Source organism: Linepithema humile, chromosome 1 (genome assembly GCF_040581485.1).
Source record: "Linepithema humile isolate Giens D197 chromosome 1, Lhum_UNIL_v1.0, whole genome shotgun sequence".
In the NCBI taxonomy this organism is placed as follows: domain Eukaryota; kingdom Metazoa; phylum Arthropoda; class Insecta; order Hymenoptera; family Formicidae; genus Linepithema; species Linepithema humile.
In genome coordinates this window covers 19,941,188-19,957,458 of record NC_090128.1, presented here as the reverse complement: position 1 = coordinate 19,957,458, position 16,271 = coordinate 19,941,188, and the positions used below count along the sequence as shown (strand labels likewise).

General features: G+C 32.9%; 1 long non-coding RNA gene across 4 annotated transcripts; it reads right to left on the bottom strand.

Annotated features, from left to right (window-relative positions):
• Window positions 1–970: 970 nt before the first annotated feature.
• On the bottom strand, window positions 971–7,516 carry LOC136999710 (uncharacterized). 4 transcript variants are annotated; one of them, XR_010890030.1, is made up of 4 exons: window positions 5,321–7,516; window positions 4,225–5,204; window positions 3,837–4,139; window positions 971–3,710 (listed from the first exon to the last, which is right to left on the bottom strand). It is a non-coding gene; the product is annotated as an uncharacterized lncRNA (long non-coding RNA). The 4 variants fall into 4 exon arrangements; XR_010890032.1 differs by having other exon boundaries at window positions 971–4,139; window positions 4,225–4,343; window positions 4,430–5,204; XR_010890031.1 differs by having other exon boundaries at window positions 971–4,139; window positions 4,225–4,518; window positions 4,654–5,204.
• Window positions 7,517–16,271: the final 8,755 nt, after the last annotated feature.

Here is a 16,271-nt window from a genome sequence, read left to right as displayed (position 1 = left end):
AATTTCAAAAAGAATGGTTGGATATAGCATTATTTAAGCCATGGTTACGCGAAGTGTCAAATGACAAGCGTGCATTTTTTTGCACATTTTGCAACAAATCATTTATTGGAGATTTATATAACGTATATCGTCACGCATTTTCTAAAAAACACGTGGAACAAAACAAACAACAAGAAACAGACGAAGATGTCGATATGATAGAGGAATCGATTTCACTTAAAGAGCGAAGGAAATTGGCAGAAATTCGATATGCAGCGTTGATCGCAGATAGAAATATTCCTTTCCAAACTGCGAAAGATATTCTCAATTTTTTCCAAGAGATAGGAAAGGATTCGGACGTATTACAAAAAATGAGTATGAGCCGAAAGAAATGTACAAACATTATTTCAAATGTACTATGCCCAATAGAAACAGATCGTGTGGTTGAAAGCATTCGAAATACCAAATTTTCTATTTTTATAGACGAAACGTCTGATATTTCTAATGAAAAGTGGATGACGTTTCTTGTTCGATTTGTTGATTCTGAAACATTAGATATTCGCACGCAATTAGTAAAATTAATTAATATTGACGCGAAAAGTAGCAGTGCGGACAAAATATTTCATGCATTTCAAAATGAGATGTGGAGATTACAGATTCCATTTACAAATATTATTGCTTTATCATGTGACAATGCGCCTGTTATGGTAGGAAAATATATGTCATTTAAAAGAAAATTAGAAGAAACTTGTAAACATTTACTAACATTTGCGTGTCCATGCCATTCTGCTGCATTGATTGCACATTCTGCATGTGCAAAAATACCAAAGTATTGCGAAGAATTTTTGAAAAAAATTTCAAATTATATTAATAGTAGTCCTAAGCGTTCAGCTATTTATAGAGACTTTAGTGATTGCTTTTTGGAAACAAGTCACAACATTTTAAAATTGTCTCATACGCGATGGCTTTCTCGCCATTCATGTGTTGAAAGAATTCTTGAATCTTGGGATGCTATCAAGCTTTTTCTCACTGATATGGCGTTGGCAGACAAATCAAAGTCTGCAAAAGATTTAATGTCTGTAATGGGAAGTTACGATGTAAAAGCATATTTTTTATTTTTAGAGCATATTTTAGATTATTTTAATTCATTTAATGCATTTTTCCAAGCAACAGAAACAAGAATTCATTTATTGCAACCAAAGTCAGTAAAATTTTTAACAACAATATGCAAATACTTTTTGAAGCCAGAATTATTGAAAACCGTATGTACTAATATTAAATTTTCTGAAAAAGAGAATCAAAAATCTTTACAAGAAATAAATTTGGGATCCGAATGCGAGGAATATCTCGATAAATTAATAAAAGAAGGATCTACAGACACGATGTACGATTACAAATGTAACATAATTACAAATGTACGAGAAAATTGTTTACAATTTTACGTCACCGCTGCTGAAGAAATTAGTAAAAGATTACCAATTAATGACAAATTTTTGTCCACATTGACAGTTTTAGAAGCAAATGTAGCTTTATCAGATAATGATAGAGAAATATCATTTAACGATGTTTCTTTTATTGCCAAAACTATAGGCGGATTTGACGAAAACGGTTTGCGGGAAGAATGGTTGAAATTACATGAAGATTTTACTGAGACAGACAAAATAAATTTTTCTAATTTAAATTTTGATGATATGTGGAAAAAAATTTTACGAAGTAACAACACTATAAAATATCCTAATATGAAATCTTTGGTGAATGCTATTCAAACACTGCCTAATTCTAATGCAGATCCTGAAAGGATGTTTTCAGTTTTATCTGATTTAAAAACCAAAAAACGCAACAAACTTTCGGTCACCAATGTTAACGCTCTTTGTGTTTTAAAATCAGCATTAAAATCGCGTAAGGAAACAGTGCTAAATATAGACATTAATGAGAGGCATTTGTCTTTGATGTCGGCAAAGACACTGTACGCCAGTAGTCCTAGGAAAATAAAAAAAAATATAACGTTACATATTGCAGATGATGGTCCATCAACATCAAAACAATAATAATTACTTTTATCTTGAATTTCAATTTTAAAAAAGTGGTACGATAGGGCTCCAGGCGACGGTCCACTTAAAAAAAATCAAACGCGCCTAGTTAGTGGAACCTCAAAGGTGGTGTGGAAGACCACTATTAATAACACTTAAAATTACTAATGAACTAATAATACGCTACACATACTTTAACATGCTAACAAGAGTGCAATAAATCTTCGATCTATTTGACTGCATTTGTAAGATGTATTTGACTGCATTGTATGTTACCGTTTCTCCACTAATCTCCACAGTACAGTAACTTTTGCTAATATGCAGTAATTTAAAATAAATAGTTAAAAATTTTCCAGGTGTGTAATCTTTCGATAGAGATAAATGTTAAGAAGCAAGCGTGGCTAATCGATTAAGGCGAGTGGCAAGAATATTGTAAATCTTGTATTTGAAAATTGCTTTTGTAACATTTTTTTTTTTTTTCGATATTTGTTTCTAGCACTGTACCATCAAGTGAATCATTAGATAATGCTTTTGGCTAAAAAATATTATTTTATATTTATTAACAATAATTGCACATGTTAATTGCACTTTGTTGCAATATGTATGTTGTAAAATGACTTCATTTTTCTATTTATAATAGCAAATTAGTATTCTTTTTAAAATAATTAGTTATTAGTTTAACATATGCAAATATATTATTAATATACGAAATAATATTTTTTAGCCAAAAAAACATTATTAACTAACTTACACTGTTAGAAACAAATGTGGAAAAAAGAAAAAAAAAAGTTGCGAAAATCAAGTCTCGAATACGGGACTTCGAATCCGCTAGGCACTCGCCTTACTCGATTAAAAGCGCTTGTTTCTGAGCATTTGCCGTCCGCAATGTGTTTACGTCGGCTCGATGGTAGCAAGACAGAGACGTCCGCTCTCTCTCTATAGCCGAACGGCCGAGCGCACACAGACGCGTGACGTAAGCGCTTCTTACTTGTGTTGGGGCTCGAGAGCCGCGAGCCCGGTAGTAGATATCGCATCACTAGCTATCATATTAATATTAATTTGTCAGTTTTGCACTTGGTTACAGTCAATTAATCACACAATAATTTTAAAATTAGTAGTAACCAAAAATCTAAAATAACATATATTCACTTTCATATAACATTTTGAGCATCTCCACAAAAGTTATAATTCAAATTTAAATTACATAAAGTATGTAAAATAATGAAGATATATAAATACAAGAACATTATAAAATTAAATGAGATTCGATTATTTGGCACTTTTGGTTAATAATTAGCTATAAAATTATATGCATGTTTGCAGAAAGTACATTGTTCGTTAAATCGATTTACATTATAGACACAGATATTTGAATACACTTGTGTAATTATTATATAAAAAATAATGTGACTTATATGTACATCGTTATTAGTTTTTATATATATGAAAGTAATAAGAAATATACATAATATGTATTTTTTTTTATTACTATAATATAATTTATATATACGTTATTATACTATGTATATATATATATATAATGTTATTGCATGGTATATAATAAATAATATGCTAATTACACATGTCATAGATATGGCAGTTTCTTCAGATTTCTCAAATCATTCAAATCGCCATAGTCAAGATTGATGCTAGTCGTGGTACTTAAATGTAGAATCTTTATCAAATCTGGGTAAGATAAATCTATGAGAAATTTTAAATTATTTATTAGAAAAGCATAATAATTTTTTTATTTGTGGTATGTACATAATAAATATATATTACGAATGACTCAAAAAAAGTAAAAATTTCTAATATATTAAAGCTTACGTTGTTTTTTCTTTAATGTTGAGTTCTTCTTGTTGATGGTCCAGGCATATTGGTTTCTCCTTGTGGATATCGTTCTTTTTCCGCATTTGAATGTTTATGAATTATGTGATTACTTAATAAATTCGAACGCGAAATTTTAATTATATCATTACACTCAAGACACTTCACCTGATCTTTATATTTATCAAACTCTTGAATATGGTTCCATATAAAACTCTTTGTACATTTTTTTTTTAAATTTATATGTATATTATGTTTCTTATCTAAATGTTTTTCCCAATTGCAATAGTTGAGATCGCAAAACTGTAACGATAAATATATTACATTATATTCGCGAATCGTCAACTTCATTGAAATGCAGCCATTTTGGATGAAATTTTTTACTCACGTATATACAATATTTCGGTGCTTCTTCTCTAAGTAATGTCCCACTTGGTCATATCTCGATACATCAAAACAGGATGGATCAGAACGTGGACACAATTTACACTGTCCTTGAAAATTCTCCTAAATATATATAATGTAATTGTATGATATATAATAAATAATATACTAATTAGACATGTTATAGATATGGAAGTCTCTTTAGATACCGCAAATCATTTAAATCGCCTAAGTCAAGATTGTTACTACTGCTGGTCGTGGTACTTGAATATAGAACCTTTGTTTGGACAGGATAAATCTATGAAAAGATTTAAAATAGTTATTAGAAAGGCATATTAATTTTTATATTTGTGGTATGCACATAATACATATAAATGTATATTAAGCAAGACTGAAGAAAAGTAAAAATCTCTAATATAATATTAAAGCTTACCATTTCTTTTTTAACATTGAGAACTAGTTGATGGCTCAGACATATTGGTATTGTGGCAATTGTTCTTTGAACCAAATATAAGTATGTTTATCTAACATGTGTTTATTTAAAGTTTTCACACGACTAATTTTAATCATATCATTACACTCAAGACACCTTACATGATTTTTGTCTATTTCAAGCTCTTTAATATGGTTCCATATAAAACTCGTTTGTTCAAAATTTAATTCTAAGATTATATGTATACTATGTTTCTTAGATAAATGTGTCTTTAATTGTGTGATTAGAGATTCGATCGCATAAATGTGACCACAAATATTACATTTCATGCACGAATCGTCAATTTTAGTAAAATGCTGCCATTTCGGATGAAGTTTTTTGTCATGTGGGTTTTTTTTAAAATGTTCATTCACACTTAGCATATTTCGGTACATACAAATGGTTGAAACAGAACGTGGACACAATGCACATTGTGCTTGAAAGTACTTTAACTTTCTAAAATATTTGAACTCCCATTCTTCTTGATAGTATTGTGTAGACATTTCGGTCGTCTTATGCAATAGTAATATCGAATAAGTACGAAGAAAAAAAGATCGAACGAGGAAATATGAAATAATATAATAATATTAATAAAAATTGTTAATATAAAAATATTAATAAAACTTACCGTTGCTTTTTTTTATCGTTATTTATTTATTGATGACTTAGGCACATTGGTTTCTCTTTGTGTATTTGAGTCGTGTTGTTTTACTGCCTACGTTCTATTGCTTACTGCCTGTCTAAATGTTGTACGAATATGTGCTTGTTAGGTTATTCGAGAAGCTAAGCTATAAGATCCAACCACGCTCTTATCTGCGCGTAATCATCATCATGCTGTATGATATGTTTTCATATACTTACCTGAATCTCAAACGAGATTTGTTTTCTTTTTTTAAAAATATTTTATATTGAGATAAATGTTTGATTAATGTCGTCGTCGCAACTGCGTTTGTATAACTGTGTGCACAAAAATTGCATGTATAAATAGCCCATTATATTGAAATGCTGGAAGTAAAGTTTCTGCCTGCTCGCTGTTCACATGTTACTTCTACGAGCGTTTAAACTTTTTATTGTCATAGCGACACTTGCCGCTGTCACGCCTAGAGCGTACATCCTACGGTCACGCGAAATACGTATTTATTTGCCAATCTTTTTTAATTATTATCTGAATGATTATTGCGAAAATTGCAAAGGATTTTCTTGTTCAGTTTATTGCGCCTTATCAGCTCACGAAATGTTTTGTAATTTCTTCCAGACATCCTGAATGGAAGAATATTTTTTACCTTATAACATAATTGAAAAATATTTGTAGTCTACATATGCTAATATAAGGATATTTATTTATTTGTACAATTGCAATAATTTAAGAATCGTGTTATGGGTAGCAGAGTTTGTATCAAGAAACACGACAATGTTTCGCGCCATCTGTTCTACAGCTAACGCCGTGATGTCGATAGAAGCTTTCACACGTATTGTATTTCGATAGCATTCTCTATAATGCATGAAGACCAATATTACTAATAACACAAATATATATTTATTACAATAATTTATTATAGGATAAAATTAAAGAAAAATTATTTCTTTTAATGTTACTGGTTGCAATAAATGTTGCGACATTAAATATCAGTTGCGATAAAAACACGCGTGGGCCCACGAAAAAGGTTTCGCCGACTTCAGTCGGCATGCGACAAAGGCTTCGCCGACCTAAGATAACAAACAACCAACATGTCCGGCGTTAGCCGATAACCGCGTCACATAAGATTATGACCATTTAGATTGGTTACTTAAAATGTATTTCTTTTGATTGGTTCCCTTCTACCACCGCAAGATGCTATATAAGCAGCGAGATTAATTCACGAAGCTCAGATCTATATAATATCGCGACTTTATAACAAGCCGAGATACATACGAGGCCAAATCCTCTGAAACCTACAGTCAGTGATGCGATATTTCCCACAGCGGTCCCGGCTCCGCTGCCTCACACAACCTTACAGAAGCGCTACGTCACGTATCCGTGTGAGCTCGGCCGTTCAACCAATGGAAGAGAGCGAACGCTCCCTTCCACCGAGCCGACACAACAGACGATAAATGCATGCTACTTGCATGTTAAAAGCAAGCGTTTCTGATTCAGAAAAGAAATTCTGAGGCGAGTGGCTGGAATATTAGAGATCACCTGTTCGAAACCTGTTTCGTGCAACTTTTTTTTCTTTTTTTCACATTTGTTTCTAACATAGTAAATTATTAGATAATATTTTTTTGCCCAAAAAAATAATATTTTCTATTTATTATTAATATTCGCATATATTAAACTAACAATTTTAGAAATAATACAGATCTGCTATTGTTAATAGAAAAATGAAGTTATTTTACAATGTTGCAACAAAGTGCTAATTTAACATATGCGAATATTTTTAATAAAGATAAAATAATTTTTTTTAGCCAAAAACATTATCTAATAATTTACTTAAAATAAATATCAAAAAAGGAAAAAAAGTTACAAAATCACAGTTCTCAAACACGAGATTTTTAATATTCTTGCCATTCGCCTTACTCGTTTAGCCATGCTTGTTATTTTACATTTATCAACATAAAAGATTACACGCCTGCAAAGCTTTTAATGATTTATTTTAAACTACTGCATATTAGCAAGAGTTACTGCAGTAACTACATATACATGTACTGTGGAGATTAGTGGAGGAACACAGTAGCATATTAAAACTGCAGTCAAATAGATGTAGGTTGGTAATTTTATTAATACTATTAATAAGTAGTGGTCTTCCGCACCACCTTTGAGGTTCCACTTATGGCGCGTTCGATTTTTTTTTAAGTGGATTGTCGCCTGGAGCCCTATTGTACCACTTTTTTTTACACCTGTTATTTACAGGTTAAAATAATTTACAGTAGTTGACACTGTATTTTTGTATCTATATACTTACTGTACTTTGTATACTCACTGTACTTGTACTTTTGCGCGTTGCGCGTATATTGGCGAGTTGGGAAAATTACTTACTTTATAATTTTTTATAAATACAAAATATATTTTGTATTTATTATGCCTGCAATGCTATCAAGAGTAATGAGAAATACAAGGTGTCCCATTTTAAACAATCCACTCAAATATCTCAGAAACACCGAGTTAAATAATAAAATTTTTTAAATAAAAGTTGTAGGATTTGGAGAGGGAAAAAATATAGGGATATTTGTTTGACCTTGGATGAAAGCGCTTCTGAGATTTGAAGGTCATTTTTATTTTTTTAAATGGAACCACTTTAATTTTTTTATATAAATCGATTTCTCATAATATTTGTCGTAAAAAGTTATAAAACTAGGATGGCCGAAAATTGAATGGTTTACAAGATATTTTATACTTTAATTTGACATAATTTTACATAAACTATAAAATATCTCGTTAAATATTCATTTTTCAATTATCTTACATCAACACTTTTATGCACAAAATAATGAGAGGAATCAATTGGTGTAAAAAAATACATAGTTGACTTTAAGAAAAAAGTATATATATTTAAGAAGAAAGTATATTATATCATATCTGCTAAATATAGCTTAAATATAGCTCTGCTAGATTTTTTCTTAAAGACAACTATGTGTTTTTTTTATACCAATTGATTCCTCTCATTATTTTGTGCATAAAAGTGTTGATGTAAGATAATTGAAAAATGAATATTTAACGAGATATTTTATAGTTTATGTAAAATTATGTCAAATTAAAGTATAAAATATCTTGTAAACCATTCAATTTTCGGCCATCCTAGTTTTATAACTTTTTACGACAAATATTATGAGAAATCGATTTATATAAAAAAATTAAAGTGGTTCCATTTAAAAAAATAAAAATGACCTTCAAATCTCAGAAGCGCTTTCATCCAAGGTCAAACAAATATCCCTATATTTTTCCCTCTCCAAATCCTACAACTTTTATTTAAAAAATTTTATTATTTAACTCGGTGTTTCTGAGATATTTGAGTGGATTGTTTAAAATGGGACACCTTGTATTTCTCATTACTCTTGATAGCATTGCAGGCATAATAAATACAAAATATATTTTGTATTTATAAAAAATTATAAAGTAAGTAATTTTCCCAACTCGCCAATATACGCGCAACGCGCAAAAGTACAAGTACAGTGAGTATACAAAGTACAGTAAGTATATAGATACAAAAATACAGTGTCAACTACTGTAAATTATTTTAACCTGTAAATAACAGGTGTAAAAAAAGTGGTACAATAGGGCTCCAGGCGACAATCCACTTAAAAAAAATCGAACGCGCCATAAGTGGAACCTCAAAGGTGGTGCGGAAGACCACTACTTATTAATAGTATTAATAAAATTACCAATCTACATCTATTTGACTGCAGTTTTAATATGCTACTGTGTTCCTCCACTAATCTCCACAGTACATGTATATGTAGTTACTGCAGTAACTCTTGCTAATATGCAGTAGTTTAAAATAAATCATTAAAAGCTTTGCAGGCGTGTAATCTTTTATGTTGATAAATGTAAAATAACAAGCATGGCTAAACGAGTAAGGCGAATGGCAAGAATATTAAAAATCTCGTGTTTGAGAACTGTGATTTTGTAACTTTTTTTCCTTTTTTGATATTTATTTTAAGTAAATTATTAGATAATGTTTTTGGCTAAAAAAAATTATTTTATCTTTATTAAAAATATTCGCATATGTTAAATTAGCACTTTGTTGCAACATTGTAAAATAACTTCATTTTTCTATTAACAATAGCAGATCTGTATTATTTCTAAAATTGTTAGTTTAATATATGCGAATATTAATAATAAATAGAAAATATTATTTTTTTGGGCAAAAAAATATTATCTAATAATTTACTATGTTAGAAACAAATGTGAAAAAAAGAAAAAAAAGTTGCACGAAACAGGTTTCGAACAGGTGATCTCTAATATTCCAGCCACTCGCCTCAGAATTTCTTTTCTGAATCAGAAACGCTTGCTTTTAACATGCAAGTAGCATGCATTTATCGTCTGTTGTGTCGGCTCGGTGGAAGGGAGCGTTCGCTCTCTTCCATTGGTTGAACGGCCGAGCTCACACGGATACGTGACGTAGCGCTTCTGTAAGGTTGTGTGAGGCAGCGGAGCCGGGACCGCTGTGGGAAATATCGCATCACTGCCTACAGTATTATTTGTACGAAATATAACATAATCACAAATAAACATAGATACGAAACTAATACATTGAGTGAAATTCTTTGTATAAAAATCACGATACGACAATAAATAAAGATGTTTTAACAATAAAACTTTTATATAATACATTTTTCGATATCTCAGATAGTTTATGATATACAATATTGAAAAAAATAAAAAATCTTAATCTATGAGAGATGGTTTTATTTTTTAAAAATCGTTTTTTGCACAAACAGAAAATTGTTGTATTTATATATTTACCTCATCTACTTGCGTACAAAGTTTCATTGAGATCAGAACTTCTAGGTTTGCGAATTTCCCTTAGTTAGTTATTTGCATTCTGTCACATAAAACAGTAAAAATGTTTACATTAAACAATCGAGAAGAATGGAAGAAGAGTGGAAATATTTTAAAAAGTTGAAGTATTTTTCCATGCAAAATGTAAATTGTGTACAGCTACTTATATGGTTACGATAAGAGCAACATAAATGCCCATTTCAAAAGTACACATTTGAGTATACAAACAAATAGAAAAGTTCATTGGACATGAATGTGTGTTGATAAAATTGGCAATTTGCACATGTATTGCAATATTTATAAGCACAGTTACACGAATGTAGTTACGACAACATTTTAATCAGACATATAAGTATTTCAACATAAAATACTTCTAAAAGAAGAATACACATTTCGCTCGATTTATTATTAGAAACTTATATATTAGAAACTTTTATTAACTTTAATGCATTATTTTATGTTGCCTCAATCGTTCTTTTTTCTTTGTACTTAGTTATTCGATATCTTTGTATTTAGTTATTTGATATTTGATATCGAACTTTTACTACATTAATTCTTTCAACATCTATGTTTTATAATATCTACAATCATGATAATCTTCAAAAGTGCAAAGTTAATTCGCATTTGAAAAGCGCACATGCACATATTAAAACAAATAGAAAAAGTTTATTGGCATTTCAATATTTTGAATGGTTATTCACACGGGCAGTGCAATCTTCGTGAACAGTTATACGAATGCAATTATGCGATCACAACATTAATCAAACATTTATCTCAACAAAAAACTTGTAGAAAAGATGGCACATCATTTGAGCTTCATATTAAAGTATTATATGCAGCATGATGATTATTACGCACATTGTAAACAGTGTGGTCTGATCTTAAAGTTTAATCCTGCGGGCCATATAAACACGTACATACGCGAAAGACACCACAACGCTAATACACAAACAGAAACCAATGTGTTTAGGCCATCAAAGAGTATACAACGATAAAGAAAAAGCAGCGGTAAGTTTTATTAATATATTATATTAGAAACTGTTATAAATTTTAATTTATTATTTTATGTTGCCTCGTTTATTATTTTTTCTTTTTACTTAGTTATTTGATATTGTTATTGCATAAGACGGTTAGAATGTCTACACCAAACGATCAAGAAAAATGGGAGTGGAAATATTTTGAAGAATTGAAGAATTTTCAAGCACAATGTAAATTATGTCCACGTTCTGATCCAACTATTTTGATGTCTCGATATATGACCAGTGTATATCACCACTTCAGGAAAAGCAACCAAATGTAGATATGAGTAAAAAACCTCATTCGAAATGACAGCATTTTAATAAAATTGACAAGTCGCGCATACAATGTAATATTTGTCGTCACAGTTATGTGATCAGAACTTCAGCATAGAAGACACATTTATATAAGAAACATAACACACATATAAATTTAGAATAAAGTTTACAAACGAGTTTTATGTGGGACCATATTCAAGAGCTTGATAAAGATAAAGATCATGTAAAGTGTCTTGAGTGTGATGATATGATTAAAATTAGTCGGGTGGAAACTTTACATCATCACATGTTAGAAAAACATTTTGATATTTTAATAATAGAACAATCTCCACAAGGAGAAACTAATATGCCTGGGCCATCAACAAGTGCACAACGTTAAAGAAAGAATAACGGTAAGCTTTGATATTATATTAGCAATTTTTATTTTTCTTGAGACATGCTTAATATATATGTATATGTATTATGTGCATATCGCAAATTTAAAAAGTAATATGCCTTTCTAATAAATATTTTAAAATTTCTCATGGATTTATCCTGTTCAGATTTGACAAAGGTTCTATAAACGCACCACGACCAGCAGTAGTAACAATCTTAACTGTGACGATTTAAATGATTTACAGCACCTGAAGAGAATGTCATATCTATGATATGTGTAATTAGCATATTATTTATTATATAAATATTATACAATTACAATTACAATTTTTTAATTGTTTTTATATATGTATAAAATAATAACGATGCATATATATAAATCTACATTATTTTTTTATATAATTATTATGTTACGTCCTGATCAGACTTCACGATTCTTTTCTTTTTATTAAATACCAGACCTAGTAAACACGGGACCAACAAAAAACTTTTAAAGAATATTATAACGCCAGAGCTGTTTTTCTCACGAGACACCATGAGCTCGAACTTTCTCACAGAGAAAAATAGCAAGGGGGATAGATATTTGAAAATACCTTGGTCGGTCAGCGTGCCTATCGTCGTCAGAAAAATCATAAAAGTCAAAACTTGCGGTAACCGGAGTCTTTAGTCGACTCCAGATGTTTAAAGTAGGAAATAAAAACTGGCACTAGCTAGCCATATACTTGGATTCTGCCTACGGGAACCCTAATAGATAGGATTTTACCGAGTGACGATCGGGTAATGACCACAGTCGCACGCCTAGAAGGCATGACACCTGATACGGTGCACGTGTTCAGTAGGTCTGGGAAACCGAGATGCATTAATCGCACTCTCCACGCGACCCCAGGGCCACGCGACAGTCGTAAACTATCAAATTTATTAGATCAGTGACCCAAGGCCTCGCGAACTCATATACCGATTCTCAACCCTCCAATCCGAAAGCCGGGAATCGGGGCAAGCACCTCTATAGACCACCCTTCATTCCGTCGTACGGTCTAAAGACTACGCCCACCTAGATCTTAAGACACTGAGATGCACCCCACCTATACTAATTAACACCAACCGGGTTACGCCACCTCAAAAACCTACCCCCATCGCATATGGACCCGAAACGACGCTATTCCTTATTCGTTAGGGCCCCTTTCTTCCTACCCCCATTCCAAGTAACTTAATTACCTAAACCTAATCCTATTAGTTAAAAATGACGCCATCCTCCCCCACATTAAAAATCTTCTCACAAGGCTAATTCCTATTCGATCCCCGCTTCAAAAACCTAAGATTTTCCAAATGGATCCACCCCAAGGAAAGGGTATAAAAACCCGTGTTTTGGTGGCTCCAAGCGCAATTAAACCCAATTAGTCACTCAGTTATCAAGCAAGTTTTGCCAAGTCCTTAAGACAGTTTTCCGAGTAGTTCTGGCCGCGAAATAAAAAAGGTCGATACTTTGTCACGACCAAGTAGAGGGTTCATCACCCTGACGACACCATCCAGCAGCAGGGTGCCCACACGTTGACAAAAGGGTCCGACGCCTACACACCATCCCTCAACGGGGCGCCTGCTCAAAACCACCGTACACATTCAACTCAATCCGAAAGTATCCTGTAACGATAGAAGGCCCATCACCCTGACGACACCATCCCGCAGCAGGGTGCCCACGCGTTTACAAAAAAGGGGTCCGACGCTCATATAACGCCTTCCCTCAACGGGGCGCCTGCTCAGAACCACCGAACATATTCAACGAACATATTCAACGCGATCCGAAACTACTCTGCAACGAGTAAGTCAGTTCATTTCTCTTTATTTTATTATTTCTTCTGTCCTCCCTCCGGAAAAATAAAACACTCACACACACACACACATACACACACACACTTGTAAAGAATACATAAATAAAATTATTAATATATGCGATTAAGAATTAAGTTTTTGTATCCTAATTATAAATTCAATCAAATTAAAATGTTGTCTTTAATAAATTAAACTTTTGTTCTTTTTCATTTAACCACACCCTCCTCGTTCGTCACCCCCCTCACACCTTCCCTCTCAAATTGCGCACAAAGGTTCCGCCCCGGGTAATAGGGATTCAATTCCTTGACCCAAAAAGAGAACCACGAGCGGTTGACTTGTTGACGGAGTAAAGACGACTCTTCCAGTCGCTGACCCGTCGCAAGTCCTAAACGCGCCGCTCGGCTCGTGCGGTCAGACCCGTTTACGCCGATCGCCGAGCCCAACGAAAAAAAAATTCTACATCTATCAGGACGTAACAGACTTGATAGAAAGAATAAAAATTGGGGGCTCGTCCGGGATGAAAAGTGCAATTTTTGAGAGGTAGGAATGACAACGAGGTCTAACTCCGATAAAGATAAAATAGAAGAACAATTTAATGCCGCAATAAAAAGCAAAAAGAAAACTAAATCAGACACATTAGATACACCTTACACATCCACTCCAGCAGCCTCCTCCGCTCGCGTCCCTAAACAAATTAAATTCAACGCTAACGAACCTGAAATTGAAGCGTTTTTAGTGGAACCTAGTGCTCCCGAGTACGATTCCGACGATTCTGGTGACGAGACTATTAGACCGTGTGGTGAGAACGAACACTTAAATTTTAAACTAAGTCCAAGTGACAGTAAAAGGGTGAAAAATATGGCGCAAGGTAATCCGTTTGCTACCCTAAAATACGCGGTCGAAACCGTTCCATTTTTCGACGGAAAAAATATCCCATTAAATTATTTTATCGAAGGATGCGAAGAGGCAAAGTCTATGTTGCCCCATGAAGCAGAGCCTCAATTTACTAAAATTTTACGAACGCGAATAGTAGGCGAGGCGCGACGAACAATTAGAGATCAAGATTTCGAAACAGTAGCTCAGTTAACTAAATATCTAAAACAAATTTACGGCGGATCTAAAAATGTGTATCAGTTACAGGGAGAATTAGGAAACGTATATCAAAAGAATGACGAGGATGTCGTCACTTATGCTAATCGTGTAAAACTCTTAGGAAAACAGATACGAGAAGCCTATCGTAGTTCAGAACACGCGTTAACAGATCACGACGTGCGAGCATCTTTAGAAAAAGACATGTGTAAATGTTTCATCCGAGGCCTAAAACCCGAAATCGAGCAGAGGATCGCTCGAAACTTAGACGTACAGGCGACTGTAACAGATGCCCTACGCATAGAAAGAGAGCTTCGTGCTATTACAGATTTACGACATGGACCTGCTAACTCCGACCGAAATAATGTACAGGAAAATCGTTCCAGAATTTGTCAAATTTGCTTTAAAATTGGCCACTCAGCAGCTAATTGTAGGAAACTTATGCAAATGGCAGACTCTTTTAAACAAAATAATTTAGGCACTGAAATCCTAATTTGCCAGATTTGTAAAAAACGCGGACATAGTGCAGAAAAGTGTCGATTACGTGATCCTCAAGCTCAACGATCAATAAATATGGTGCAGGAAAATATCATAAAATGTCAATTATGTTTTAAACCGGGTCATAATGCAAAAAATTGCCGCCTAAATAATTCTAATAACCAAATAAGTAATTTTAACAATAAGATCTCCATAATTTGCCAGTGGTGCGACCGACCGGGCCATTCTGCCAATAATTGTTGGAAAAAACAAAACGAGCAAACAAATCTTAATAATCAAAACAGAATCATCTGCCAAATTTGTAATAACTTGGGCCATACAGCTAAAAACTGCCGTTCAAATTCTAATCAACGGGCAAATTCTGCTGACGGAACGTTTTGTCGTTATTGTAAAGAAAACGGGCACCTAATTGAAAATTGTCAATTACGCATTGCAAGCAATAATCGTAAAAGAGAAGGAAACACGGGAAACGGGAACGGCCCCTCGAAATCGGGCGTACCGCAGGGGTCCGACCAGACTTCACGCCCGTCGACCTCACAGAAAAATGCGTAAAAAATGACCCTTCGGAAATTCGGCCCGTAACTGTAAATCTTAACAAACAGAGTCGCGTGCCTACTGTCAAAATAAAAATTAACGAAATGATTTCGCCCATAACCTTTATGCTAGACACCGGTTCCGGTCCTAACATAATTAAGGAAAATTTTGTGCCCCAAAATTTAAATATTAATTATAATAACGTTTTACAGTTAAATGGTATAAACAATTACCCCGTTTATACACTCGGAGAAATCGCTTTTACTCTTTTTGGCGAGTCAGTAAAATTCCACATAGTAGCCGATGACTTTCCGATTACGCAATCAGGAATATTAGGAAACGATTTCTTTAAACAAACAGCTTCAACTATCGATTACGCACACGAACGCCTAAATGTTTTTGGAAATTGCGTGACATTTTCTTCTCCGGAAACTATCGTAGCATCACCCAGATCAGAATCCTTGTTTTACGTAAGAATAGAAAAT